This window comes from Triturus cristatus, chromosome 8, assembly GCF_964204655.1.
Source record: "Triturus cristatus chromosome 8, aTriCri1.1, whole genome shotgun sequence".
In the NCBI taxonomy this organism is placed as follows: Eukaryota; Metazoa; Chordata; class Amphibia; order Caudata; family Salamandridae; genus Triturus; species Triturus cristatus.
The window spans coordinates 1,328,853,447-1,328,880,615 of NC_140591.1; the positions used below are offsets into that span (position 1 = coordinate 1,328,853,447).

The window sequence follows — 27,169 nt, forward strand, 5'->3', positions numbered from 1 at the left end:
TTGGCCTACTACTATTCCGATCCCAGATGGTGAACCCATGAAACGGACTGCATTGTGTGTAAAAGTGCACAGGTTTGAACGAACTGTACTTGCCTTTAAATGAAGTTCTTGAGTTCAAAATCTATATAAAAAGAAGTGTTATGTTTCTAATTTGGTCTCGGAACTATTCTTTGAGTGTGTGTCTCATTTATTGCCTCTGTGAGTTCAATAGATGCTTAGGACTACCCAACTAATAAGCCTAACTGCTCGCCCACACTACCACAAAAGAGAGCGCGAGTATTATCTACATTAGCCTCTGTAAACCAATTGGGAACCCACTGGACTTTCTGCACAGTTTACTTCTTTTTAGTACACTATATTGAGAGCCAGCTTCCTACAGTCCCCCCCTCGGATGTCATACCCATCATCACCCCACAGACAGCAGATGCACTAGTTTGAGGATTACAGCCCAGCTGAATGATGCCGCGCGCAAGTCCCAGGTCATAAGCTTCTGCTGGCCCCCGTGCTTGTTCCCCGCTGCGATTCCTCTCCGTTCCTGTACCTCACAGAGCCGCAATGGGTCACTGCCACATGCCTGTGGTCTGCCCATGCATCACATGCCTGATAATTGGCTGGCGCTAGGCCAGGATTTACAGGTCCCCCCTCAGACACTCCCCCTGGGTGGAGCTTCTTACGAGACCTCGGAGTTCCCAATCAAAGAGTCAGTTTGTTCTGTGTTTGGGCAGTCGCTGTTTTTTCAGCTACCCTGGGAGGGAAGTTCAGGGTTCTGTTACACAAGTTACGCAGGTCGTCCAGTACAGCACACACCGATCTTGGGCCTACCCTGCCCTCTACACCACCACTGTGGGGTGCCAAGTGCACCCTGGATTTTCCTCTTTGCTCCTTTCTTCTAATCCCTCCCCTGCTAACCCTAGATGCCTGTAGCCACTACTATGTTGCAGATAATTACACGGAATGTCCATGGAATGGGGATAGCGTGCAAGTGACATGCTATTCAGCAATACAATACATTAGATGCTGCAACATGCAGATCGCATTCCTCCAAGAAACGCATATAGCTTGAGGGGAAGATGCCCGTCTACTGCACCACCTATTCGGGATTTGCCTATTACACCCTTAATGGGTCCAACCTGCCATCCCCTTCCGCTGTCTTGCCACTGTAGTAGACCCCGAAGGGAGTTATGTCCTCGTACAAGGGCTACTAGATGGCCAACCCCTCCTTTTAGGCAGCATCTGTGCACCAAATACAGCGCTACAGGCTTTCTTGACCTGGCTCTCTGCCATTCACTAGATGGACCCAAATACCCTGGTTTATCAGAGGAGAATTGGACAGTATCCTCGATCCAAACCTGGATCGATCATATTTCCCCTCCCCACTGCCCACCTCTCCTAAATGGCTCATACACTGGTCCCTATTAGATAGCTAACGAACCCGTACCCCGATACAAAACACTACTCCTACTACTCATCCCGACAAGACCTGCATGTGCAACTTGACCGAATTCCTTGCCACTCATACACTCGTTGCAATTTGTACACTCCCAACTCGCCAATGAAGAGTATTTAGAGAATACCTTCTTGGACCACAACCCAATCCAGATACATCTTGGCTGGAGCACATCCTGCTCACTATCCTCACATGGCGCCTGCAGCCGGATCCGCTGGAGGATACTCCCTTTCGCAGCGTGACCCGGGAGATGCTGTTCCACTACCTCGAATAGAATTGGGGCCCAGCCAATACTAGCCCCATCGAAATGGAGGCACTAAAAGAGGCTCTTCTTGCTCACTGTATCAATGCCATAGTGGGTGTGAGGGCGAATCTTCATAATAACTTAACCCATATGCAGACGTCACTAGGCAACCAGGAAGGAGAGGCGTGTGAGGCCCCGGCAGCCTGGCATACACTGGAGGTGGCCAATAAGTGTCATGTTCGCTTGATAGGACAACTTAGATGCATGGGCTTTAGGGCTTACCAGGCAAAAATGCATGCAGAATGTGATAAATCTGGCCACCTGCTGGCGTGGCTGTTGAGCAGTGCATCACCAGGGGCCTTGATCACTATGATTCAGCAGTCACCGGCTTGCTTAGTTCCCAGTCAGCCCAATATACATGTAGCATTCACGATCCACTACTAAAGCCTAGGCAATCCTCTCCCTGTCAACCGCGAGTCCCACATGCAGGACTACCTAAGTAAAATCATACTGTCGAACTGTTGACCCAGTGACCCGAGAAGATCTCAATGTGCCCATCATAGAACCGGAGATTTGGGCAGCCATCCGAGGGTCCACCACGTGTAAGACATGGGGCTTAGATAGACTCCCAATTGAGGCACTCGTGTTTGCCAAGTTGCTGGAGCTCTACCAAAGCTCTCTGGCAGAGGACCCTCTCCCACTGATGCTTAGAGAGTCCCTAATTATCTCTCTGTTAAAATCAGATGAAGACCCTCTTGAGGTGATGTCATGCCACCCTCTATCCATGCTAGGAGCTGATTATAAAATATTCAGCAAGATTACTGCATGCGCCTCCTTGAAATCCCTCCCTCGTTCATAAAGATACAAACTGTTTCAACCCCAGCTGATCAAGCACCGTAGGCTCCACAGAGTGATGGAACTAGCTCTTGTCCACTGCCCCTACGCAGCATGCCCAGTGCTGGATTTAGAGAAAGCATTCAATACAGTGGACTGTGAGTTTGTTTGCGACACTATCGAAACTGGCCATTGCGGGCAGACTCTTGTAATTATATGCCTCTTCTATACAGGCCCTACGGCCTGAGTGAGGATTGGACACTGCATCTCAGACCCCAAAATTATAAGTAGAGGAACGTGACAAGGGTGCCCCTTGTCCCTGCTCCTGTTTGCACTCGTGATGGAACCCTTGACACTGTGGCCGTGACAGAAGGGGTGGGCATGGGGTATTTCAATGGGTAACAAGATGCATACCGTCTCACTCTAAGCGAACGATGTGCTTATCTATATTCAAGACATATTGCACAGAATAGTGGAGATTGGGGATATTCTGTAGGAGTTCCGCACAGCATCAGGTTTGGGAGTAAAATGGGCTAAGTTGTGGCTGTTTCCCCTTGGTCCAGCCTGCCTACCACAGCTCCTACTGGTAAACACACATCCGCTATGATGGAAACTGTGCACGTTCCAATATTAGGTATCCACATCTATCGTACCACGCAGGACCTTACTGATGGCAATCTTACCAGAGCCAGTGCCTCTCTGTGCCCCCAATTGGCGTTCTGCATCGCTTTCCTGCTCACTTTCCAAGGTCAAGTATCTATATTTAAAATGGTGATGCTTCTGCGCCTACTATATTTTTTTCACACTCTCCCAGTTCACGTACCCCACATCACTTTTCACACCCTCCATAGTATGCTAGGGAGCTTTCTCTGGAAAAAGGGTCTGCATTGGGTTGCATTACATAAACTTCAAATCTCAGTAGTAAAAGGGGGACTCTGTCACCCTAACTTTGACCACTATTACCTGGTGGCGCAGCTGCAATGGCCAGCGGGACCACTTCTGGAAGACCTGGGATTTCCCCACTGGACCGAGCACAGGGCATAGTGCGAGAGGTATTTCTGCCACAGAGTAAAGCCCCTTGGCAGTCCAACAACCTTCTCCACATATCACACATTAGCTACCGCCGTAGTTGGTGACTGATGCCATCCCTCACACCTTACATGCAGGAGATCTGTATTAGCTCTGTCCGCCCCTTCAGGGACTTGATTGTCAGGGATGGTCTTGAAACATGGGAAACCACTGGGGTTGATACCATTGGTGCCCTTTTTCCCAACAAAATGTGCTCATACTGTTCGTGCAGTTACAGGCAGACTATAATTTACCAGTGGACCACTTTCTGGCATATAGCACTCTAGTGGCCGAACTGCAGTGACTGGTGGATAATTGACACGGAACCGGAACCACACCTCTTGGTCCAAATGCTCCACACCAATGACATTGGCCATAGACTGATTACATGGTTAACTAGGACCCTAGCATACACGCTGCCTAATCCCCTGCAGTCCAATAGGCCGGAGTGGGAGTGTGACTTACGACGTGAGTTGACGTAAAAGGAGTGGGCTAGGATTTTAGCGTATCCGCTTAAAATCTCCTGCAACACTAAATTTCAATGTATCTAGCATAATATCCTGCAAATAGCGTACCTCACGTTGGCACAAATTACATGGCGTTGGATTCTGCCTCGTGCTGCCCCAGATGTGGAGCACAAGATGCTGTGTGGCCCACATTGTTTGGAGCTGTCCCGCCTTGGCTGCATTGTGGCATGAGATAACTGATGCGCTGCCGGACATCATAGGCTGCACGGAACTGTGCACCTGTGGGGTGGCCAATTAGGTCTCTTCAATCCTAAGAAGTCAGGAAGTGCTACCAATCACTTTTTAGATCTGGTGCTGCTCATGGTCCACAGGTGCATTATTATGCACTGGAAAGCCAACACACTGCCAGCTGAACAGTATTGGTGTGCAGCGAATCTCAAATGAAGCAAAGCTGACTCTGTAGCCCTTTGGCGAGAGGAGGTCCCCAGCCTTCACAAGGTCCCCATAGCAATAGAATAGGACACACTGCTCCACGAACTGCATAAACTTGCAGCGGGCCTCACGGACAGAGGGAATCCATAGTAGACTGGTTACCCGTCCTGGCATTCTGTTACTCTTTGCTGCTTACAGGTTTGCCCTCTCACTGAACTAGGCTCCTCCTCACGATTGTTCACATATGAGACACGGTCTTAAGTACTAAATGCACTATATTGCTCCTATATACCGCAAATGCTCCCAAAAATGGAGAGCCCACTCTTGGGGTCTGCCCGCATATAAACCCCTCCTTACCTACTCCTGCTGAATGTGCAGCTGTTATGACCTGAAAATTATTGATTGTTCATTACCTTGTTCACAAGTCAGAACCAAGACCTCGTGTTGTTCGATATTTTTTGACAAATATCGTTCCTGGCCTCTATGGAGACAAAGGACATGATTTCATCTCTTGTATCCACATGTATATGACATGATTATGTATTGTATTGAGAAAATCAATAAAAATGTGTTTAAAAAAAGATAGAAGAGGGGAAGATCAAGACCTTCTTGGAAATTGAGTTCACTCAAATTTTCAAATGTCCAATGTTTGAATTTTTTCTGCAATCCTTGTTGTTGAACATCCTTATGTGTCTCAGTGCTCCCTATAAACTGGAGGAGAGGTCATTGATCTTTTTTGTGACAAATTTGAAGGGGTTAGGGTGATTCTCCTCCTGTGCTCCCCATATAGGAATCTTTGGTCACAGTTTGGTCAAGGGGCTCACAATGCAAATATGTTGTTGCATATTGAGTCTACATGGTCAGATTGCTGTACATTCTATGTTTTGGAGACATCCACAGTTGTACTATAGAGAAATGGATTTAGTATGGAATGTCGAGTGAAATATGTTGTAGTGTAAGCCATGCAATGATATATTGTTCAAAATGCATTTGTTTCCTGTGGAGTACATTAATGTATAAAATATTCTGTACCTTGATGATGGATTGATAGCGACAATAAAATTGTTTAAAAAGCCAAAATAATTACTTTAATACCACAAATTGGACAGAATGAGTGCACATGCATCAACGAAAATACCGATCGCAATCTGCCACTTTGCGACTGGTGTTTTTGCCTATGGGATGCATCAAACTCAAATGCAAATTCGCAATCTTAAGGAATCGTAAAATTTGCGATTACTTAAATTGAGAATGCATTTAGGGAATCGCAAATTGTGATTCCCTAAATGCAAGGCATGATGCAATTTCAAATTGCGAATTCGCAATTAGGGATCACAAATTACCATCAATTTGAACTTGATGGTAATTTGCAATAACTTTGAAAAATGCACTAAAGTGCATTTTTCAAAGTTTCATGTTACACACACACATGACCTTGGGGCATGTATGTGCACAACATGGGGTAGCGTCTCAATTTCAGGGGTGCAACAGGGTGTCCTTTTGACACCCTTGCACCCTTGAAATTGCATGCGCAGTTTGCGAGTACCTATTTGGTATGCAAGTCCTATTCATTCCTATGGGCCTCTAGGCCCAAAGGAATGAATGGGTAGCTATTACATAATTGTGATTCGCAATTTGCGAGTCGCAATTAAGCAATATCTAGGAATCGCGATTACTTTTGCGATTCCTACATGCATAGGGATTTGCGAGTCCTAAATAGCGATTTCTTAAAATTCGCTATTCAGGATTCGCAAATCCTGACTTTGATACATGTGGCCCTCCTTGCCTTGCGATGAGCCTGCCAAGCTCTCAGATTTATATTATGTTCAGGGCCACCCATGTCAGAAGGTGTGATTGACAGGCTGTTCAAGACCCCAATATTTTACTGGACATTTCCAAATATCACAGATCACTCTTACTTTCTTTCTGCCCTAGATTAAATATATTACTTTCTGATAAGTAGAGCTTGGGAACTAAAACAGATAGGACCCGAAAAGCATACAATATTCTTTGTCAGCCGTTATATTTAGTGCTTGTGAACCTGAATAACCGGGAGAATGTCACAGTTTTCCATTGTAATAAGTCTACATCAGTGACACTGAGCACAGCTCTGTAAATTTAGGCCATGCAATTAGAAAGCGCTGGTGTAAGGTGAACTCCCAAATATTTGATAGAATGAGAAGGCTGCCTAACAGGGCAAAGTTAGGTTCTCTTAGTCACCAAGCTTAACCGAGATAATCACAATGTCCAGTTATGTCAGAGAATCAGATTGAAAGGTTGACCATAACTTCATTTTGGCATAGTTGACGTTGCATGAACCCAAACCTTTGTTGCAGAAAGGATATATATATATGTATTGAGAGCAAGAATAAACATCCTAGTAATTTAACCCCCTTCACACTAGAACTATCTGGTAATACGTTTGGGGATCACATTTTTTAAAAGCACTTTTCACCTGTCAATACGGCAGCACATTTGAGGTTGAATTATTAAGAATAGATATTGTTTTAATTTCAGGACTCACGTGTGTAGTTTCAATATGCCTGAATTGGATGAAATTCAATAAAAAGTAAACCTACAATGTTACTAAATTAATACCTTTTTCACCCAGTATGGAACAATAAAACCAAACACTTTTTGAGAGTAACATGGCTAATCAGTATCTCATTACATACTGTGAGGATAAAACCAAGTTAGACTAGCCTTGAGTTATATGCACCTGCAATATGTGGGTCCCTAGTTTGTGAACTATATTTTCCTTAACTTCTTTGAGCTCCTTCAGATTGAAGATGTTTTTCTATTGGCAGTCTTAAAGGTCCCAACTTGTGTATGTTACCAGAGTTACATTATGACTCCTTTTTTGAATTTCGCTCATCAAGGGTCTTGTTTCAGTCTTATGATGGACTTTTTTGTCAGCTGTGCTTAATTCATAAAGGAAACTTGATCCACAGAATCTGTATTAGTTCAGCACTCTTGGTTTAACTGAAGTATAAGTGGCAACCCATATTTAATGAATATGTGAAACATAGTTGTGCTAATGGAGTGAACATAGGGGACAGGACACAAGAATGTTCTATTCTCTAGCTAAATGTATGTAAGTGGTAGTTAAACAAATAGCAAACTGTAATGTTAAGAAGATACTTAGAGGTCTAAGATTTGAATTCTGAAGATATTTGTTCAGGTATTTGTCAATTGGAAATAACATTATCTTACATTATTTATTTTATGGTCAACCTGGCTTTGTATCTATCTTTTTGATGATCTTTTCAAATTTTATTGTGTTTAAGGCATGCTAAATGGAATTTGTGAATGTGTCCATTTTGAATGATCTTTAATAATCAACATTAGATTCATTCTGTTCTGATTTGTACTTGAGTTAATAATATAGTGACCAATAAAACTGTTTGCTGAAGCCTTCATTCAGACAATGCATGTGCATATGCAAGATCCATAGTTTAAAAACATATTTGAACTAAACCGTCAACATCACCAATTTTTACAAAATATTGTTCAGCCATAGGTGATTTAATCTGTACCTTATTGTTAGCCCAATGGCATCCTTACTTGATTTTTGTGCGGACAAGCTTCTGAGGCTACCTATATAGCAAATACTTTTGCCAGGTGTAGGTGTTTTACAGTCCAGGCCCTCAGGGGAAAAAAATGTAGGTTAATTTTAAGTATTTGTTAGGAATGGGGTCTCTAGTTGCCAGTGGTTTGTAACCTGTCCAAGTAGGTTCCCTTACTCTAGTCAGGATACGGGAGTCACACAGCTAAGATAACCCCTGCTTACCCCCTTGGTATCTAAGCACAAGCAGAAAGGCTTATCTCAGTGGAAATGTGTAAAGCATTTGTACATACACACACAGTAACACAGTGAAAACTCCACAAAAGGACACCACACCAGTTTAGAACAATAGCTAATATTTAGCTGAAGAAAACAAGACCAAAACAACAAAAATCCTGCATACACAATTCGAGGTATCACTTTTAGAACGATTACTGTAAAAATATTGCTCCTAGAAAACAATAGCTTCAACTGGGGCTAATTACGTTTTGACAGGTACTAATTCAACAGTTCAGCGCCGACTGCGAGGAGTACACCAGCGGTGGAGTCACAAGGACCCCCAGTAACAGTACCTTGAAAATGATAAAAACATAGATGTTGTACAGCGCAAGGGAGATGACGCGTCGGTTCCTTACGGCTGCGTATGGGAGGTGATGCGGTGTTGGCGGTGAGGCGTTGATTCCTTACGACGGTGCAGTGTTGATGAGTTCAGGAGGTCACCCACATCGGTTATTGACTCCATGGTGATGCGATTGAGGCGCTGGCATTGGCAAGCATCAGGGCTGCATTGTAAGTCAGGCGGTGCTTCGTGGTATTCATGAGCGGTGCCCTCGACTCTGGTGCAACAAAATGTGTAGGGGTTAGCCCTAGTACTCCTGCATAACCTGGGCCAAAACACATGTGAACAAATAGTGGTGTAATACCGGAACAGATTATTGTATCTTAGTTATCCAATGATTACATAAATAAATCATTGGGGCTGTACCCACAATTTCTACTTATTTATTTAAACCTCTTTACCTGAGCCTACAATGGTTCACTCCTGGAGTAGGCACCTGGGTTATAGAAATGCTGTAAGACACATTAAACATACACAAATAAAACAAATAAGCAAACATGTCAAAGAGACAATCAACGTGCCGGCTCTGGTGCAGACAGCGGCACGGTGTAGGTGCAAAGTGCTGTTGTCGGGGAGGTCAGGGCTGCAGCGCAAGTTGGGCGGTGCGTCTTGCACTTCACAAGCAGTGATGTCAGCTCTGGTTCAGGCAGCGGCGTCGCTGACGGTGCTGATGTTGCTTTTCTTGAGTTGCAACAGCAGCCTCATGATTCCAAGGGCCCAGGAACTAGAGTTGGCAGAACTTGCCAATCAAGACTCCCAGCAGAGAAGTCCAGATGCGATTAGCAAGGTGCAGATGAAGTCTTTGACGGCCCTGAGACTTCTTAACAGTAGGCAAGCTCGCACAAGCCCTTCTAGAACCTTGGAAGCAGGATTCAGTGTCCAGTGGCTTGTGTCCAGTCCTTTCACTCCCAGGAAACAAGCAGCAAGCAGCAGGCCAGGACAACAAAGCAACAGGCAGAGTGGCAGTCTATCCCATAGCATCCAGTCTTCTTTCTGGCAGAATGTCCTCAGTCCAGAAGTGTTCAGACTTTGGGGTGTCAGAAGTCCAATACTAATACCCCTTTCTGCTTATGAAGTAGGCAAACTTCAGAGGAAAGTCGTTGCAGTGCACAAGACACTGCCTTTCTCTGACCTGGCTCCAGACACTCTACGGGAGGTTAAGACGGGTTTGTGTGAGGAAAGGCACAGCCCTATTCAGGTGTCAGTGACAACTCCTCCCACCACTATAGCTTAGGAAGGCCCATCAGCCTGGTGGTGGGCCATCAGGATATGCAGGGCACACCTCAGCTCCCTTTTTGTGATTGTCTAGAGTGAATGCACAAGAGCCAGACTAACATCCTAACACAGACATGGAATCCACAGACAAATACCCACTTTCTAAAAACCTGGGAATAAGCTAGGTATAACACCTGTCCCTGGTATCCTAATGTCCAAAGTGACTTACAGTATCTTCTACACCACAAGAACTCCCATACTAATGTTCCATCATCTGGGCTTCCCACAGAAGATCCAGGCTACCATCACCCTCACCATGTTTCATTTTGACAGTACACTTGTCATATCTAATCTTGACCATGCAAACGGACTCTATTTGGGTGACTCACTCTTACTCCTCCAAAGACTGCTGAATCCAAAATGTGGCACTAAGACAACAAACACTCCTTTATCTATAGAACCACTTCCCACTTGCTCTTTCCGCACATGACTGGCTTTCCATGGATGAATGCATATCCTTAAAGCCTCTCTGGTTCACCCAGGTGGCCACCTTTGGCTAGGCCTATCCTTTATCCAAGTAGAGCTACAAAGATATTCACAGAAGAGAAATCTTCACTTTAGATGGGCACCTCAGCTCCTCATTCCTAAACGTGTTTGTATGTTTTGGTATTTCAAATGTGTGAACCTACCTGGCTAAAATCAGAATTCAGTGCATGAGGCAAGCACAGTGGGAATTCACAGTCTGTGTCACAATGAGAGGAGGTAGAGTGCAAGTGGAAGAGGTGAGCAATCTATTTATGATTCTGTTCCTAAAGAGAGGGGTTTTCAGTTTCTCACCGAATTTTACAAGGGTTGGTACGGCTCTGAGTTTGGAGGGGATGTTGTTCCAGATCCTGGTGGTATGGGCTGAGAATGCTTTTTATCAGCTTCCTGCTTCACTTAGTCTCTAATCTGCTGATATCTGAGCTCCTCATCTGGCGTTGACCTTTAGATATTGTTAGTTTGTTAGCTAGCGAAACAATGGAATTGGTGCAGAGGGTCTTGTAAGCAATGCAGTTCAAACGTTCTCTTATAATTTGTGGTGTCCCTCCAGGTTGCATCTTGGTCTCCCTCTCTTTAACTTGTATGTGGAATTCCTGTCTGAAATCTGCCATGACATTGAGATGTTCAGCCAACCATATGTCAATGACACTCAAATCGACTTCAAACCCCCTTCTTTTTGTGGCATTTACTTGCTATGTGTCACCCTAGGGAGAGTGCTCACTTGGATATCTGATAATTGTCTCACACTAAGGCAGCAAAAAAAATATTATTTTATCATCATCTCCCCAACGTTCTGTAGAGCCTTCACACCAGATTAATCTCTGACCTTAATATACCTGAATTGTTTCCATTACTGTCCCTCACAGTCTCTTCTCGTGGGATTGCCTTAAGCACAAACCTGTCCATGATTCACCGTGTCAACAGACTTGCCAACTCTGCTAACTTTTATCTGCACTCATTAAAGAAAATAAAAACCCTTCTATCCTCTCCTTGTTTAAATCAGCAGCTCATGCCCTCATTCTGTTCAGGATGTACTTAGGAAACGCTGTACTAGCAGATATCCCACCGAGTGCCCTCATGCCTTTGAAAACTGTCCTCCGTGCTACAGCAAGGCTTGTTTTTTATTTAGAAATCTGTTTATTAAATTTGCAGGTAGAACCACACAGTACATCATACTTCATCAAATAGCATTGTTACATAAATCATTTAGCCAGGTTCCGATGTGCAACTTATGCAATCAGGTTGCGTTACATTAAACATACGGTAAGTAGTTGTGCCCCAAAGTATAGCCTGTGGGGCCATGAGTAAACCCGTCTCCAGTCGTGATGTTGTGGCCACAGCCCTAGTGGAGAGCATCCGCTCACCACCTTCGGTGCCAATTGCGTCCTATTCTCAGTGCTTCCCCAAATAGTTATACAAACAGTGCTATACTCCCCCTTCTGTAACTGGGTAGCTGTCCCTTCAACAGTCTAACAACTAAAACAATTTACAACAGCAGCTCACATCGTCTAGTCTAGACGGCCCCACTCCACTGACCCCTCTCCCGTCAGGCTCCGCCCTCCCCGGCCCCCACCACCCAAAATGGGTCAGGCGTTGATATCCAATCTGCGGCTTGCACTATCCTCGCTATTAAGCCAGCCGCACCCACCAGCGTGGCATCTCGACCAGGTGAACAGCGCCCCCTCGCCTAATGCAGCTCCTACAGCGCATCGCTGCCCCCCCCCCCCCCCCGGGGCCACCTCCTCCGATTGCAACAGGGTCTGCCTCATCTCCCCCCACTGGGTTGCGATGGGCGTCGCTCTAAGGCCCAGTGTCTCCTCCCGCCGAAGTGCCACCTCCTCTGCCTTCGCCCACACCATAAAAGAACTACGCCATGCTCGCACATGCGGCGCAGTGTCTGCCTTCCAGCGCTTGGTGATGAGTCGCTTAGCCACTATTATCCCTAGATCTAGAAAACGAGAGGCCACCTTAGCCGGGGGCGGTCGGTGAAAGAGATGTAGCAAGTAAGTGGGCCACTCAGATGGAATGTCCCGGCCCGTACACCTGCGGAGTACCCCATGTATCGCCTGCCAATATATCTGCAGTGTTGGGCAGCCCCACAGCATGTGGATCAGGTCGGCGTCGACCGCCGCACAACGGGGGCAGCACGCGTCCGCGCGATGAAAATACTTATTAATGGTGGCCGGCGTGAGGTAGGCCCTGTGTAGGACAAAAAACTGTATTTGACGGAATCTCATATTACGAGGCACCCTCCTTGGCCCCCTCAGCGCTCCCTCCCACTCCCTATCTACCATAGGGCGGGCAAGATCCCCCTCCCACTTCTCGCGCAGTGCCCCCAGACTCGGCGCCGCATGAATCCGCAAGGCCTCAGCAAACCATTTGATCAGATGTCCCCCTCGGCCCATGACATGGAGATATTGCAGCACTAAATGCTGCTCCGGTTCTACCCGCAAGTCCCCCCAGTGACCCACCAGTGTCTCTATCAGGGCCCGGTGACGGAGAAACTGGCCCTGCGCCAGCCCCGTTTCTTCTGCAAGGGTCGCGAACGACAAGAGGCCCCCCTCGTGGTATAGGTCCTCCATTGTGTGAATATCAACCGCGTGCCAATCCCTCAACTCCGCAGCTTCCAGCGTGCCTCGCCCGCAAGGGGAGCCCTCCAGTGGAATGGCCGGGGCGTATGGGAGCGTGGCCCGCGTCAGCCGGAGACTTCTGCGGTAGCATTTACAGGCCACCACTAACAACAACGGTTCAGGCTTCAGCGCGCCCGTCGTCGGATGAAAAATCCTGAGGAGCTCAGTTAATGTCAGCGGCGGATTCTCCACCGTCGCCGTGTCCTCTCGGCACCTGTCAGCCAGCGGGCCACCCATTGCAGCTGTGCTGCCAGATAGTAATGCTACAAGGCTTGTTTTTTATACTATACAATTTAACAGCATTAGATCTATCCTGACTGAGTTACATTGGCTGTCTGTTGGATCCAGAATAAACATGAAATTGGGACGTCTGATTTATAAAGCTATCCACTTCAACTCCCCATCCTACCTCACTTCCATGCCTCAATAGTCCAGGGGCATCCAAATGTCAAGAAGCAAAAATATTTGACTGTTCAAGCCTCCCACCGTCAAATCCACTCATGCTCAACATCAGTCATTCTCAGGTGCTACCTCTCTTTTTTGGAACTCACTACCTGCAGATTTAGGAGTAAAGACCACCCTTTTTGCAAACACCTGAAAACCCAACTGTTCAGGCTATGTCTGTCAAGCTCAGTTAATCTACCACTCATGTCTTTTCCACCCACCCGTCTTTCCAACACTGCTCCCAACATTGCTCCTTTCACTCTCAATAAATGATGATTGCCTTAGTATTCTCTTCTTGTAGTATCTGCTGCTCTCTGTACACTACGCATCTTTATGTTTGATGGTAAAGTGTACCTTCCATGCACTGCACTACTTAAAACCGTTAAGCAAATAAATGCATTTTTGAAGATTTTCCTGACTTGCAAGGGGAGCCTGTGTAGCTCATTTAAGGTGAGGGGGGTGGGGTTGGATTTCCTCAGCCATTGATGAGCTCTGCTGCTGAATAAAGAATGCCCTTCAGGGGAGCAGGGGTTGTCCCTGGCATACTGCTTAGCATTGTGTTTCCTCCCTCTAGGTGAGAGTGGACTAGCCCTTGAGCTGCCAATATGAAGTCTTTTTCTTAGAAAAAAAGTTTTCACTTATTTAGGAGAAAGTGTTTGAACCAGGCTGCTTTATTCTCCTTGCCAGTATGTTCTTTAGTGAGAGGTTTGAGTCGAGGGGGTATCTCTACAGAGAAGAAGAAATTCGTTGGTGAAACCTCCTCTGTAAAGGTAGCAAAACTTTGGAGCACTCTGCCAGTCATGGCAAACACCCAAAATCACCTGAAATTCAGGAAGGCACTGAAGGCTTGGTTCTTCCCAAACTGATACTGAAGGGTCACACAGCTAGCTGACAGAAACACTTACCATCTCTTTGAGGGTATGAATGACATCTAATTTTAGGCTGTACCCTCCTGAACCTGGTTTAATTGCCCCCTAATGATGGTGGGCACAACCACATGCACAGCTCCGTGGATTCCTCATCTTAGTGCAATTACACTTGCACAGCAACATCACTCTCTTTAGCTCCACTTCACACATTGCTGCTCCTACACGTTTACATCAAAGCAATATGAGCTGCTGCTACTACACCTCTACACAGAAGCACAACACTAAACACTTTCCACCTAAGCCACACTGCATTCACTCACATTTCCCCACCTTTTCTTGTGTCTTAAAAGCCCTATAATCCTATCTTCAACTCATATCACCCAACAACATGCCAAGATGCAGCATCCAAACCACAATAAGAGCACAACTTTGGTCATCAATAATGGGATCAGAATATTTGCAATATAGATCCCACCACAAACTCAAACACTACCAATCAAGCACACCATAGACGTGTGTGCTACCTCTTTGCAAATGTACTTTATCATCTTGTAAAGGGTATGAAGCACAATAAATATGCAACTAAAATACTGTACTGCATGACTCAGACCTAGCATTTCTCTCACTGAGCTGTGATCTAATAGACTACCAGCTGCGGGTTGGGAACAGCAGGTGTTGTGTTTTAAGAGGATTTTTCTGTATCTCAGCACCATGATGCAACCTGGTTGGTGAATGATGACCAAAATGCTTTACTTCACATAACAGAACCTTTAGTTGTGTTGGCGGAGAAGTTGATAACCTCATTACATTTCTGTTCTGTGCAGAGAGATGTATGACCTCATGCATAACAGCAATATAGTTATACAGATAGCACAAAGAAGATTGCACTTTGCTATAGTACTGTGCTTTTGCCTAAACAGCCTTCTGATTGTACCGTAGAGTATCAACCCATATTCTAGGATGCACATTAGGTATGTCCAGGTTTACATTTCTGTTTGTGTGATTGGGAGCAAACTAAATGTTCTCATTTTAGAGACCTGAATTCATTCATGCAGATTGTGAATAGTCTAATTTGGAAAACACATGTATTTTAGTATGATGATGTCATTAATATGCGTTTTATTAAACCTGTTAGTAAAAAACACCAAAATGCAGTGCAAAATGTTGTGTTTGGGAATACGTTTATGCTTTGTTCCCATTCATCAACACTTTTTTACTGAATCTTGTGCAAGGAATTTCCTCTCTGCTGCGGAACTCTACAGTGAACCCAAAAGCGTACGAGAGTAGATGGAATTTGTGCCCACTGGACTTAGTACATGGTTGGAGTACTCTAACGCACAGTGCCCCAGGCTGCCGAACAATTACATTGCAGAGCTGCAAAGAACGCTAAATCACTTTGCCTCGCTCATATTCATATACGGTCCGAAGAATATTGACTGCATTCTGCCTGGTCCAAACACCTTAAGCACCTTACTCTGGCTTCCAAACAAAGATATCACATTTTAAGACCCTTATGCCTCGTGCACAAGTCATTACCAGGCTCTGCTCCTGTATATTTATGCAGTCTCTTTGTCTTACCAGCTCTTGAGGCCCCTGCACCTTAAACATTCTTGTTATCCACCCAAGGTAGATACAAACGTGTTGATGATTGATCGCTCTACTTTTAGGGATCTACATAACAGGGCACTCTTTGTGCACTGGATATAGACTTCCAAAAAAGTCTTTTGAAGACCCGTGATGGGACAGACTGGGAAACCAAAACCAGAGCTGGCAAAAATACTCAACTTTTAGCCCTGCTCCATTCCTCTACTCTACATCTCTTTCCCTCCATAAATTCTCTCCCTCTCTCAGATTTGTTGCTCTCCACCCCTCTCTCCCTCTCTTGCTTTCTCTATTTTGAAGCCTGCTGTGCTTCTTGCAGTTAGTGTCCAGGAACAGGCAAAAGTAACAAAGACACCCGCAGTGGCTCTGGACTTTCAAAACTGGCCTCCAATGGCTCCTGCCCAATGGGAAGCGCCTGATGGAATAAAAGGCCTGGAATAAAAGGCCTCTTCTGGATGAGTTCGCTTTTGAAGGAGTGCCTTGTTTGATATGACCCGTCAGTCGTAGTTCCTCAGTCAATGACTGGCCATCTAAGACCAGTGGTGACTCCAGAATGACCAGCTATGAAGGGCCCATCTGCTTCATCGTTCCACATCCTCTGTGTTTTACCGCCTTCTACACCACTACTCAGTTCTTAAGAACTTCAGACAAGGTGTCATCGGAATGTACTGCGGTGTTTGTTGTCTGGTGGGGCCTTCTGTCATCAGATAGGGCTACCAATAAAGCCTAAATATACTTTTTTTCTAAACAGTACATAAGGCTCCACATTCTATATTACCTGGGGGTAATGTTATCGTATTGCACTTACATATTAGAATGTTGTTTGCGTGCCGCGCTTTCCAAATGACACATTGTTCTTGCAATGTACAAAGACCAACCACTGGTACACGAATTGACTTATAAAGAAATGTCTGACTTTTTCAGGATTAGAATCGCTTCCTTCATACCAACCATGGCACGTTACTTGAAACAGCTCGCTCCTAAATGACAGATCCAGTCTGAACCTAGTTCTGCAGCTCAGCCCCAACTGCGCTGTGTGCTTTGCAGAGTCATAATGGCTGCTGAGCATAGCTCAGAGCCGGAAAGCAAACAGCTGCAGCGGCCTGATTTGAGTTAAAATAGTGTCAGTGTTTAGTCTGGCGCAGTGCTTGGGGAGAGATTGGCAGCTGGGTCAAACAAAGTCATTCCATTGGCTCATGGCCCAGGACGCTTCTGCTCCTAGTGAGGTCCTCGCCCAGCCTGGGCCCCTCTTCCCTGGAATAGCCCAACGTCATGTTGCACCCGACAACTTCCATTCCAAAATGGCTTTCATTTATTTTATGTTTTTTGCTCATATGCATCGAGTCGTCTTCATTCAGGCGTGCATAAAGTAGTGCATGCATTTTTGCATTGGATGCTGCTGACGCGCCCCACTCAACACGGTGTGGAGGAGCCGCCTCACAGCGCCGGCTCAGTAGAAAGGGGCCTTTATGGTGTCTGAAAGCATATCCCTGTGCCTGGGCAGCGGCAACTGACTTTTGATCCACAGAAAAGCAGACGACGTTAGGTAAGGCTTCCCGACCACCCTCTCCCGAAAAGGCAGCCCCGAGCATCTTTTTAATTCACCACAGTTACCATTCGCGGTAGTTTTTGTAACTTATTTCCGGCCCTATTACATAAAATTGTGTTCTAGTTAATAATAATGCACTGATGTGTTTGTTAAAAACAAAATGGTGTGTCCTGCAATCGGGTCGTGCTGATTAAAGTGGACGAAAATCTTTACTTCATGCAAATGTTTGCAGCAAATGCGTTTCCAGAAACGTGATTTAAAAAATCGAGTCCACGACTTAAAAAAAAAAAAAAACTTCACGAGGGCCCCGGCTAATTAAAGCCAGCGCCGAGATACAGTAAATGCGACTTTTCCTGCAAATAGTTATGCGCTGCGCTGGAAGGAATATTAAGTGAGCTGTCTTTGTCTCGCAGTTTTTAATTTTAGGCGTTCATTTACCCTGTTGGGTCACATTTTTTGTTAGCGCTGAAGGCTGCCATGAATTGGTAATGAGGCCCCTCTTTGCACATGAATTTTGGCCCCGCGCCAAAACCAACTTCCCAACGGCGAGCTTTCTGTAAGAGAACCCGAAGCTTTTTTTTTTTCTTTTTTCTTTGTGTGTGATTCGAAATCCTGTCTGAAAGCTGCCTCGGCTAGTTGTGTAGGCATGTCAAAATGACTCTTTGCAGCGCTCGGGGAGCCATTCGCTTTCCCTGGATTTTGACCGGTTGCAAAGAACGTTTGCCGCGCTCTTTTGCCACCGTCGAAAGCGTCGCTGCAAGTCCGGGCGTCATATGAACGGAATGGCCGGCTGCTCACACCGTGCTCCGCAGAAATACAGTGTTCCTCCGACCTCCCGCTCAAAATGCTCCGAGGTGCGCGTAAGTATGTACAAAAAACTTGCTTCTAAAAGTTTGTTTCTGATTCCAGAGATTTTTCTTTCGATTTTGACTGCAAGAGTATCAGACTTGTGCAGTCACCTGCTTTGCACGTAACTGATGAAAATAAATACTCTGTTGCGTGTTACTTGGGGTGAGTGTTACCTTTTAAAAAGAAGTTTTGTACAGCTTTCAAGAAGGATTCCCAAGTTGTAGTTTTTTTTTGCATAAAAAGAACATGTTATTTGACCTAGATGTGAAGTACTTAACCTCTGTTTGCATAATATGTGACTTTCCCTTATTATGCATGATCTGCCACTGTGTGTTCTTTTTGTTTCGCCTGTCATCGTTGGCTTAGTTTTTCTTCAGGGGGTACTTTCATTATACAGAGTTGACACGTGAGCATATGTAATTTGCATTTGTACTTAATTTTAAGGAAAAATAATACACAATAATTTTACAAAAAAAGGAGACAATGTCTCGTCACATATGTACTCTTTCGAACAAACAACAGGCCGAAATACCAAAAGTAGGCCTGTTGATTTTTCGAAAGAGCATAGGTAGTAGGGGATGTCTGGTTGCAGCAGGCGAACTTGTAGGCAACGTGTGTGAGGAACAAGCGCCGCATTGTAGTGTGCACTGTAAAAAAGCCGCCTTTCATGGCCGCTGTTAAACACTAGGAACATACCAACTGCGGTTTTGTGGTTGTTTTTGGTGATTGTGTGAGCTTGGCTGTGTAAAGCGGCGAGAGCACTGCATACCGTCATACTTGCTCATAAAGCAATCGTGCACACAAAGCATGTCACCCCGTGCCGCACAAAAAGAATGCTAATGTGCTGGGCAACTTCAAGTGGAGCTTGCAGTTGTAAAGGGCTGAGCGTGGTTTATGTGGCTTCACGTTCTACTCTATAAGTTACCTTCGGAAGCTCCCCTTATTAACCACGCGGAGTACATGCTCAGTGTGTGGCAAAGCATTAAAATGTCTGGCGTTGATTTACATTTTAACTGCATTTGTCTTTGGTTAGCAGTTGGGAGTAATGATGTCATTTTAAGCAGCTTGGGTTAAGCACGCTCTCTCCCCCTCTCCCCTCCCCTTTTCTATAGCCACACATGCTCGCGCTGGGCCTTCGTTTTTGCCCGGCTTTTTTGTATAACAGTTGTGAAGTTTAGTTGTGAAAAGTTTAGCTGTATTGTGAATCAGAATTCTCATTCGGTCCTCCCAACGGGACTTGCATTTATCTGACTCATGGTAAAAAATTATATATATATATATATATATATATGTGTGTGTGTGTGTAGGACAGCACGAGAATAAGAGCCATTTATGAAACGTTCATAATTATTGTAAAGTCTCATTTTCAACCATTACTTTCAAATGTTTTTATGACACTTTCAAAACTTTCATGCATCGTTTTTCTCCAGAAATAAAGTTTACTGTTTCAAACAGAAATGTAGAAAGTGTAACAAACTTCCGTGAAACTTCCGAGATGAGTAACATTTGAAGAGAAATAAACATACAGCTGTGGCTCGGCGACTGTGTACCACGGTTCCCACTGCTTTTTAACACAGAAAAAAGGGGGGAATGGCACATACCTGCTCGACAGATGTTAATAAAAACTCATAGCTAGACAACTAAGATTTGCTAGATGTTTTTGTAAGGTATGAGAATAAGTCTGATCCTAAATGAAAGTTCTCTAGGGCCATTTTGAGGCATTTCTGGTAGGAAAGGAGTCTGGGATTTGGGGAATTGGTGGGGGGAGTTAATATTTTTCAGGCATTTGTGAACAACTGCTTGCTTTGCTTTGCAAGGTATTTAACCTGAATCACTATTTGAGAAAGCAGCCTTTCATGGTCCTCATAAAACTATAGCCTTTCAAAGTTTACTGCTTGGTAACTGGAAGAGTTATGACTTGCTGCCGATGGCATTAATATAAAAATAGTTCGGTACAATTGTACTTGATAATTTCCCTTTGGGCCTGGTATTTAAAATACCAAAGGCAGAAACATTCCTCCATCATATTTTAATTACACATGAAAATGTACCTTGTGTTAATGTGACATATGCTATCATGTTGATAGTGTTGTAATAATTTATGTAAAATATTGCTATTTCAATCTTCTTTGTTTGTTAACTTTTTTTACTCCCTGGTACATACTCATGTTGGTGTTACCGTACAATTTGTTAGGCACCAGACCTAGCAGTGTGGTATTTTAAGTCATAGTGTATCAAAGTTATTCATGAAAACCAAATGCACAAGAGAAACATTGGAATTTCACTTTCTGGTCTTGAGTAAGCATAACGTAGGCTCATAAATGGCATATATTCTGTAAAATGCATATAGTATTTTTCACTACTTTAAATCATTCAATAACAATAATATCGAAAGCACCTCAGAGGCCCTTATCGTAGGATTTAACGAGGTAACGCACACTGCAGCTTTGAAAAGAATTTGAGGATAATCAACGATTCATTCCTTCTAACCCGTCCAAATATTCAAACACCAGTTTTAATATTTACATCAGCCCTACTCAATAATAGTCCATTTAACTGTCTTCCAAGTATAAAAAAAATCGTTCCTTCGGTTGCGTAATGCATTCGGTTTCATGGGAGTTGCCTCCATTTTATGTCGGCAAACGTCATATGGAATGCAACGCACCCCAAAACGCCGATGCCACTCTTTAGTGCCGATGATTGTAGCTGGTTCAGAGTGCAAAAGCTTCCATCACCGCATATTCTGATTTGGTAAAGCAGTATACCAGCATTTCAGCCTGATTTCCATTCTATTTTCTTTGTCATTTATAATGCCCTTCCTGCAATGTTTTCCTGCAGGTCAGCTGAGTGATGACCACATATTAATTTGTCATACATTCTCAGCTTTTCATGCAACTATTATCGCCCAACCCTGATTGTGACCTTAATGGATTACACCACCTGAACTAGTGCCATTTCTACTCCGTAAGCTCTGCCTGGCCAATATGTTTAAGAGATTTAGATACACGTGGCAAAGAAATACTTCTAGCCAGGATTGCTGTCACCTGCAAACGAGATTTGCCTGTATACGAACATTCTCGAACAACTGCTACTTGGATCGTTGGGCACAACAAGGCAGGTCTGTTTGGATGAGTGTCAGTGTTGAAGGCGGGTGTTCAGAAATGTCTACCACATAGCCCATTTTTGTGTTAGATGGGCAATGCTGAAGACTCCTGCCCTTCTGAACATGATAGTGACTAGAAGGGATTGGGTAGAGCCACAGCTGTGTGGGAGTGATGTTGGCATGTGCCTTAAGCCCTAACGTGGCATGGCTGCTACTATTTTGACACAGGTTTCCATGGCCCAGTACTGAACCCTTAATCGTTCAGCAGCCATTCCATCTAATGTGAAGGATTTTTGTTAGGAGATGTAGCAGGTTCAAGGTGAGTCTGCTTTTTAGTAATTGGCTTTAGGCCACCTTCCACTCATACCTCGCAGATCTTGGCTGCGTGTCAGTGGGAACCTATAATCACATATTGCTAATGCACAAACAAGGCCCTAATTTTAATACCTCCAGTTTCCCTATGCCGTCCCCCTTGCAGTGTGTTGGTTTAAGGCAGAGGCAATTCTTTTTGCATGTTTGCTTTTCTGATAGTAAGGACAATTCCCATTGTGGTTTCAACATCTGCGTGCACATTACACCTGATTTCAATCCCCACCTGTAGAGTTTGGAAATAGCGCTTTTAGTTTTGCAAGTTTTCTTTGAGGCATCTCCCTATTTTAAGTCAGTTGCTTTATATATAAATGTTTTTAGCATAGTACTAGTTTAAAATATAACTTGTTTTCAGCCAAGAAAAGAAGTCACTGCCGGAAAAGTCCAGCATACTCAAACATGTATTGCACTCTTTCATATTCATTGGTGTTATATTAAGCTTGCTAGATATTTTGTGTTATCCAACAACAGTGACATTGATGAGATTAACATTTTCTGAACTGCATTAAGACGAATCTGAATTTAGTTTGATGTCAATGGGCAGCTTTCTTGGGCACCAAGTAGATATGTTTTTATCAACCACCAGTTCAGACTGCCGTACGTCAAGCCCATAATGCCCAATTCCTTTGGAGATAATGACTCAACTACTTTGTCTTCACACCTGGTTCAAGATAGGCGTAAGGCAAATAATCTCAGATAATACATAAACTTGCTCTGTACCACACTGAACTAATAGAACAGTTTAAAAAAATCATGTGGACCAGGCTGCCTGCTTCCAATGTAAAATATCTGAGCCATGTTATTGTATATTACCAGGTGCATATTGCAGAAAATGTGCTTATGGACAAAAACTAGACTAATCCATTTGTACCTATGTTTACTATTGCATAATACAGAATGTAGTAAACTGATGTTGCTCCAGACCATAACTCCAAAAGGTTTCCACACTAGGGCAAAAATGATGGCAACAGATTGTAAAACTATATTTTTAGAAGGTACTGGTTATAATACTTGAAGTAATAGAGGCCCCTGAAAGAAAATCATAGCCCATGAACTGTTCTATTTAACAACCCTAAAGCAAACTAATTGCTAATAAAAGTTAATAGACTGATTTTCCGTATCACACAGTTTAATCTGTACATTGAAAACGTGGAAACATTTATTTTCTCCACTTCTTATTATGTAAACACAGTTCCAATAGCATGAAATGAGTTTACACAAAATATGCCCTGGGGCCATTACTGTTCACTTTATTCCTTATTACCCAAATGTCATACATGGTGCAAATTAATGTGTCCTCCTTTTCCACCAAAGCAGAATTCTATATTGCAGTCGCCGATGTCAAATTACTTGCCAGAATTTTCCTTTATTTGTATGAGATTCCTCAGAACTGTGAACATGTGTACATTAAGATATCGAAAACATATATGCGAAGAATCAAATAATAAGAGACCTGTTATTAATAGTGGCCTAAGAAAGTAACATGATCAACCCTGCTCAGGATGTACTCTTCAGCTCTGGACGGGAATGTTAGTAAACTTCAGTGCCATCTGGTACAATTTGAACATTTTAATACATCAAGAAACATCAGCCATGAAAATCTTGATGTTAGCAATAGGGACTTGCCAACTTCTTCTTCCATTCGTCAATGGCGATTTCAGTGATGCTTTGTACTAATCTAACATCTCTTAATTTGGCGTTGTATTTATTCAATGAGCCCTTAACACCCATATATTATGCATTTTTTATTTTGCTTTTGAATAATTTGTATTGTGCATTAAATATAAAAGAGCGTGCTCATTCCTTTACATCTCTTTAGAATGCTTTAAGCAACAATGGCATTGTATTTGTCTCTTTGAGTTTTCATGAAGGTAAACCAAATTGGGTTGATTCGTAAAGCATTTGTGAGTGCAGTAAATAGTACTACAGGAATATTCTTTTATGTGCTCTTAAATGACTTTGTCAATTGGTCGCAAAACTTCCAACTCCCATTAGTAAAAGTGCAGAGAGGGCGTGGTCGGTTCTTTGTGTGTTACTTGTGTATGGCCATTCCCATTTAAGACATTTTGAGGCCAATTCACTAAGACATGTAAGAGTGCATAAAAGAGTACCACAGGAGTACTACATTACATACTTCAAATTGCCCGTAGTCTCATTATTTGCGTACAATCCACTATACACGTTGAATAGTTTATTTTGTTTGATTTCCACAGTGATGTCATTTTAAGTTCTTCCCCCAAGTGCTGATCCAATCAACCAGGGATATAATCACATACTTTTGATGTTAGGTATTGCAAAGTTGTGCCGAACTGTGTTGCTATGTACTATCTTTTGTCGGTGTGTGTCTGAAAGCATGGAAACTGCGTGCACTTTTATATTAAACTTATTTGAAATTCTTTGCTTTTTCTGGTGCGACCTCATATTGGGACAGCACCTGAATTGTAGTGTTAAGCAAATTTTGGAATTTTAACCACGCCAACATTTTTTTGCAAGATAGCCAGTATGATTGTGGGCTGGACCTTCCTTGTATGGCGCGAGCATGAAAATGGTGGGATTTAAGAGGGTCAATTACATCAAAGACGTGTGGGAGTTCTCCGCATACTAAATCAGAAAGCATAGGTGAAAAGATAAATCCTGGAACTGATAATAAGCACATGGCTCCTAAAACTTACATAAGACTTCATTGTTTTTCTGCAGACTTTAGTGATACGACCATCAGGGTTTGGATGGATTTCAAGATGTAGAACAAGAAGTGGTCTGTCTGTCTTTATAGGTTACAGAAAGGCTTATTTTTAATAGAAGAGATGTTAGATAAGGCGCTGGGACATGGGGTGAAAGCACAGGCAGGTCTCTTAAGGATACATTGGTAGGCAGCCATACATTTTTGCGAACACACATCACATGCATCTATGATGTAAAACTGTGTTTTTTACCACCCCAGGCATAGTGTAACCGCATAGTTTCAAAGGAAGTTTATAATAAAGTGAAACATACACATGAAACACGTAAAAAATCACAAACTGTTTAAATCACTTTGTTTTTATTTGACCGTTGCTTTTTATGCAGGCTGTTGACAGGGCTGGTCTGTGTGACCAAAAGCAGACCTGGCAAAATTCCCAAACCAGCTCCACTCTTCATCCCCTCATGCTATCCTTTTCTTTCTATCCATTCTCTCTCTCCTCTCTGATGATTTCCTTTCTACTCCCTCCCTCTCCTTTTTTCTCTTTTGATGCCTTGCCATGCCTACTGCAATTAACCTTGAAGAGCTGGTGAAAGTGACAGAGGCACCATGAGCAGCTCTAGGCCTCTGAAAACTGTCCCCCTAGGGCTTTCACCCACATGGGAAATGGCCGGTGGAATAAAAGGCCTGTCCAGCCCTGGCTATAGCAGTGATTCTGTAATACCAATCTCCCTCCTAGAATTTAAAAAAGATAGAAAGCACTTTTTGATATTTATGGAACATATATTTCTAACTATTTTCAAATGCATCTCTCAGAAATTTTAAAGAAGGGGGAACACACAAATTTCAAACTTTGCAGGAGAACATCCATTCCAGGTATTGACAGACAAATACACCAAGAACAACTGAAAAACTGAATTATGACTTAGTACTAATAGCTTTCAGAGGGAATAAGCTAAGCAATATTTTAGGTGACACACAGTCTCTGTATTTAAAAAGCAAGAGCCCATCTTGGCTAATTGAGCTGTTTCTGTAAGTAATTAGTGGTGTGATTCACCGCAGGCAGACTTCAAACACTCATCGCTGATGCACTGTAGAACAAGGAAGATCTAATTTGAAAGAAAGTAGGCTGGTTACCTTTCTCCACTTGGGATTATGAAGCCGGAAGTGCCTAGGTGAACACATAAAGTAGACCAGCATTCGTGTGGGACATGAGCTTGTACCACCATATCGCTCTTACAATGTTAACCTGCAGGTATATTTTAAACATATTGGCGCCTAAAATATTATCAAAAAGGAGTTAATCATAAATGAAATACTCTACCACAGTGGATTATGCCTATAAAAAATGGAGGTTAAGATTGCAAAGACTGAATCGTTCAAATCCTCTCTCGATGTGAAGTTCAAACAAGTTGAGCAGAGAAATGGATGGCTTGGGAGTACTTAGTGATCATTCATTTTCGGAGGAATGTGTCCAGGGCGATTATGATACTTGAGTAGACAGTAAAATGGAGACTTAGTGGTGAGTTGCTTATTTGGGATTCCTTGTGTCAATGATGGCAATGATATGGGCATTCTTTGCTGGACGTTTGATCCCTGCCAATGCCAGGTCAACATGATAAGGAAATATTTCCATTTCGTATTGAGGCCAAGCAGATCTCGGGCTCAAGGAAATGGAGGTATCATCATAGTTGTACTGCGAGATTCTGGCAAGGGGTCAGGATTAAAAACAGTTCATTTCTGTTAGACCTTGCATCTGTCACTTGTCACTTGGTTTTCCCCTAAACCTGTGCCTTCAGACCTTGGGACTCTGCCCACTTTTCCACTGCTGACCAGGGCTAAAGTGCTTGGCTCTCTCCTTTTAAAACATGGTAAGATTGGCTTATACCTAATAGGTTGGTTTAAATTACTTGTAAGTCCCTAATAAAGCGACACTACCTGTGCCCAGGACCTGTATATTAAATTTTACTAGTAGGCATGCAGCCTCGATTCTGCCACCCACTTAAGTAGCACTTTAAACTTGTCCCAGGCCTGTCATTGCAGCATGTGTGTGTACAGTTTTAAACTGCCCTTTCAACCTGGAAAAATAAACCTTTGTCCAGGCCGAAACTTTCCTTTTAAGTACATAAAAGTCACCCCTAAGTTAGGCCCTGGACAGCCCCAAGGACAGGGTGCAGGGTATTTAAAAAGGGGAAATGTGAAAAATGCGTACTTAATGCCCCCACTAATGCAAGGACTACCTGTCTGAAAGGACATCATTGTAATTACTGTATTATAATTTATAAGTCTAATTTACAAATAGGAAAGTGTAACCCCTTCATGTTTGGTGTCTCTACGATCTCAATTTAAAATCCTGGCTTGTGGTGATTTGGGCCTTAGCCATTTGGTGCCTGCAGCCTGTCTCTGGGTCACATGACTGGGCGTGGGTGATAGTTGTGCTTTGTGTAGTCTTCCTACACAGTAACACAGGATGGGGTGCTTAGGTGTGATAGGACAGGCCATCACTGGTAGGATTGTAGAAAGGAGCTAGACCCAGCCCCACTTACACTTGAATAGGCTGTGTCCTGTCCCGATACTAAGGGCTGGATACCGCCTGTAGTTAGTCTGGAGCCAGGGCCATCAAGGCAGGGCACCTGTGCG

The 27,169-nt window shown here is 43.7% G+C and overlaps 1 long non-coding RNA gene across 22 annotated transcripts in view; it reads left to right on the top strand.

The window, feature by feature from the left end:
- LOC146805748 (uncharacterized) overlaps nt 1-27,169 on the top strand; it is a 912,995-nt gene that overhangs the window by 704,709 nt on the left and 181,117 nt on the right. For 4 of the 22 annotated variants that reach the window (XR_014967905.1, XR_014967893.1, XR_014967894.1 and 1 more), the window contains exon 1: nt 18,128-18,388. The exons of 8 other annotated variants lie outside the window; for them this stretch is intronic. This is a non-coding gene — a long non-coding RNA (uncharacterized LOC146805748). Of the gene's footprint in view, nt 1-17,122; nt 17,526-18,064; nt 18,393-27,169 lie in introns of those variants that run through there. 10 more of the 22 variants (XR_014967915.1, XR_014967911.1, XR_014967912.1 and 7 more) reach the window with 8 other exon arrangements.